General features: G+C 48.1%; 1 non-coding gene across 1 annotated transcript; it reads left to right on the top strand.

Annotated features, from left to right (window-relative positions):
• The first annotated feature begins 3901 nt into the window (after window positions 1–3901).
• LOC115030468 lies at window positions 3902–4038 on the top strand. The gene has a single exon (XR_003836064.1). It is a non-coding gene; the product is annotated as a small nucleolar RNA SNORA2/SNORA34 family (small nucleolar RNA).
• The last annotated feature ends 234 nt before the right edge of the window (window positions 4039–4272 follow it).

The raw sequence follows: 4272 nt of genomic DNA on the forward strand, positions 1-4272 counted from the left end.
TGCTCACAGTCATCCATTAGATGGAGCACAGGGTCCCCAATGAAGGAGCTAGAGAAAGTGCCTGAGGAGCTAAAGGGGTTTGCAGCCCCCTAGGAGGAACATCAATATGAACTAACCAGTAAACCCAGAGCTCCCTGGGACTAAACCACCAATCAAAGAAAACACACGAAGGGACTCGTGGCTTTAGTTGCATATGTAGCAGAGGATGGCCTAGTTGGTCATCAATGGGAGGAGAGGCCCTTGGTCCTGTGAAGGCTCTATGTCCCATTATAGGGGAATGCCAGGGCCAGGAAGCAGGAGTGGGTGGGTTGAGGAGCAGGAGAGGATAGGAGATTTTTGGAGGGAAAACTAGGAAAGGGGATAACATTTGAAATATAAATAAAGAAAATATCTAATAGATTAAAAAAGCATCGATATTCATAAGAAAAAAAAGAAACAACAAAACAAAACAGAAAACAATCTCTTTTTTTGTTTGTTTTTGTTATTGTTTTTTTTGAGACAGGGTTTCTCTGTATAGCCCTGTCGGTCCTGGAACTCACTTTGTAGACCAGGCTGGCCTCGAATTCAGAAATCTGCTTGCCTCTGCCTCCTGAGTGCTGGAATTAAAGGCATGCACCACCACAACCGGCTCAGAAAACAATCTTTTTAAGAAAAAAGAATAGTTTCTTTTTCTTTTTTTCTCTTTTGGTTTTTCGAGACAGGGTAGTCCTGGCTATCCTGGAACTCACTCTGTAGACCAGGCTGGCCTCGAACTCAGAAATCTACCTGCCTCTGTCTCCCAAGTGCTGGGATTAAAGGCGTGTGCCATCACTGCCCAGCGAGAATAGTTTCTTGATTTTATCTATTTTCTTTTTTTTTTTTTTTGTGCTAGTAATCTAATTAAAATTTACTGTACATACATCCAATTTTGGTAATTTTTGAGACAGTTCACTATGTAGTCCTGAGTGTCCTGGATCTCTCTCTGTAGACCAGGCTGGCTTTGAATTCATAGTGATCCACCTGCCTCTGCAACAAAGGTATGTGCCAGCAAGCCCAGCCATCCTGAAGCCTTTTAAATAGTTTGAAATGGAGCCTAGGTAGAAGCAACGGTTCTATTGCTGGGCTACACCACAGCCCCACACCTATAATATATATAATACAACATTATTTTATATTACTTTATGTGTGCGTGTACATGCTGTGGCAAGCCAGACCATTCTCTGCTTCCACCATGTTGGTCCTGGGGTTTGAACTCAGGTCATCAGGCTTGGTGGCAAGCACCTTTGCCCACTGAACCATCTTGTGGCCCCACACTGGTGTGACCCAGTGATCTCTGGTTTACTGACTTTTCAACTGTCACCATGTTCTGAGTTTATAACATTTCCATCAGTCTCCAAAGAAAACCCAGACACTTTCTCGTCCTCCCAAATAGTCTCCCTTCACCGACCCTTCTCTTGTCCTCATATGACACGAACAGACCACAGGTGTTTGCTGTATAAACTTCATCCACGCCCATAGGAAGTCCAGTGAGAGTGCAGGAACCACTTACCCTGCACACCAAACCTTGTGACAGGGCCACCCTCACTTAACGTTATCACTTGCCTTCATTCTTGCCCCTTCTTGGATTGAGGCAAAGCAACAGAGCAGAGTCACCTTTGTGTGTTTGAGTGCAGGTTTGTCCATGGAAGTATGGGTGTCCAGGGAGCCCAGAAAGAGGGTTTCAGATCTCCTGCAGCTGGAGTTCTAGGCAACTGGAAACTGAACTTGGGTCCTCCGCTAGGGCAGTAGGTGTTCTAGCCCTCAGCCCTGGTGTTGCTGTCTGACCAGGGGCATCTGGTCAGTGGTTCATCCTCTGCCTCGGTTCCTTTCTTCCTCTAGCAGCTGTGTGGCGGAGTTGAGAGCCTGGGATGATGGAGCTGTGATTGGTACTGTCAATCAAAACAAGAGACCCCCCCCCCCCGCCCCAGCCTGAAGCAGCTCTTTGGCACTTACAAAATCAGGTTCCAATTCATCCCTGGGGTCAGTGAGTGAGTGAGTGAGTGACAGGGCGATCAGATCCAAGCTTACTCTAAATGGGCCTCCGTTTAGACACATGGGGTGGAGAACAGGTCAAGTAATCAGACCTCACACACGCACGCACGCAGTCGCTCCATGATCCTTGCAGAACTTGTTTAGCCATGCTCCCTGTGAACAGGCAGTTGGGCAAAATCCCCTCTCTTCAGATACCAGGGTCTTCTGTTCCTAAGCCATGCCTGGTGGGTGTGGGTGGCCGGGAGTTTCCTGCATGGTTTCCCCCCTCCTTGCAGCAATCCTTTTGGCATTTGGAAAGAATTTAGCATCCTTCCAGTCAATTCCACGGCTACACTAAAAGCCAGGGCTCTGGGCCTCCTGGGAGCCTCATCCCGAGGGCTCTGGAGACACACATTCAGGCTTAAAGGGCAATTTCTGTCCACCAAAGAGCTATTCCACGCCTTGGTGGACCCCGGGGACTTTGCTGTAGAAGGAAGCCAATAGTTTTTTTTTATTAAAGTATTGAACTCTGGAGCTGTGAAGGGAAGTTCCCAGAGCATAAAAGGCTGCGCCTGCGTTAAAGAGCCCACAAGGTCAAATGACTGAACTTGGTGATTATGGAGAGTTAAAACGTTGCAGTCCAGACCCAAATTATCTTGGGCTATTTTCAGTCCCTTTGAAAGCTGTCCATTGCCCTCCCCTGTGTCTGACAGAATATCCTTGTGACAATCAAAACGTTTAAAGCATATCTTAGGGACCCAGGGGGATGACGGCTCGGTGGTTAAGAATGTTCACCGTGCAAGCAGCAAGGATGGGGGTTGAATCCCCAGATACTTGGAGCTGCATACGGAACAGTTGTACACTGAGAAGTGAAGACAGATAGATCCTGGGAGCTCACTGGCCAGACAGCTGAGCTGAGACCCTGCCTCGAGGCAGGAAGGTACCTGACGTCCTCTGGCCCCTACATGTGTGCACACGGACGAGTGCACCCCCACATTCACCTGCACACCACACACACAGGCGATGTATTCACACTCGATGTATTAGCAAACTCCTGGCTTCCACCAACTCAAAAGCCATTAATGTTATCAGACAGCATCTGAAACCCAGGACAGGGTTTCAGAGGTACACCCCCCACCCCACGTGGCTCCCAGCAATATCTTTGATAAATGCCTTGATTTATGACTTTCTCTCTTATATAACTAATAAAATCTCATACAGACACTTCGGCAGGGGGACTTGGGATTTGAAGCAACCTGTATTGTGTTTATAAGCCTCTCGTATTCGGCTCCAGAATAAACTATCTCTTACTCCCTTTGGACTGAAGGCCATATTTTCTTGTCGAGAGATCTGAAGTCTTTGAGGGTTTGATGCACGTGACTGTGAATGGCCCAGCCTTCCCCACTGCCCCGGTGTTGGGAACATTGTTGACAAGGACAAACGTTCACTGCAGGGCAGGCCATCTTCCAAGGCCTCCTGTGATATCTCTGTGATTGGCAGGTGTGCCATCTTTGATTCAGTATGGCTAAAAGGGACTTAAAGCTGTCTTGACTGCTGCTCTGGAACTTGGTTTGGTAAGTCAAACAGCCACCATCTTGGTCAGATCAGCCGGTCCCAGCTTACAATGGTCCACCGTGGGCGTGGTGGCGCATACCTTTAATCCCAGCACTTGGGAGGCAGGCACAGGCAGGTTTCTGTGAGTTGAAGACCAGCCCAGTCTATAGGCAAATTCCAGGGCTATGCAGAGAAAAAAAAAAGTCCATTACTAGGCTGTTTAAGATCTGGCGGCATTGTCTTACAGGAGAGGGTGGGAAGGGTCATTTTACCCTCACCTGAGATTCCAGCCATTTGTATTCAGTTCTTCCCTAAATGCTTAGGCTTCAGGGTGCATAGGCTGGGCAGGAAGGGCTTCTTGGCCCTGAATCAAGGCCAGCAGTTGGCTGAAGCTGTTGGTTTCAAGCAGGTGCCTAAATAAATGTCTTTCTACCGTCTCTTGGCCATTTCAGAAATTTGAAAATGTAACGGTCAATTCATTAGAGAGAAACATCTGGCTGGAAAAGAAAGAAAGAAGACTGAAGAGTTCCATCCACGCAGGCATGGAGGAGCCATGGGGTGCACTGGGTGCAGACTTTCCGTGTGGCTGCTTTGTGGTCACCCATGCTCACCCCAGGGCGAACTGTGGAGGTCTGTTGTTGGAACCTTAGGAGGAGGGGCAGACATTGTTTCTATCATCCCAGGAAGGAACTCTCTCACTAGCTTTAGAGCCCACAGAAATCTGCAGGA

Source organism: Mus caroli, chromosome 2 (assembly GCF_900094665.2).
Source record: "Mus caroli chromosome 2, CAROLI_EIJ_v1.1, whole genome shotgun sequence".
Classification (NCBI taxonomy): Eukaryota; Metazoa; Chordata; class Mammalia; order Rodentia; family Muridae; genus Mus; species Mus caroli.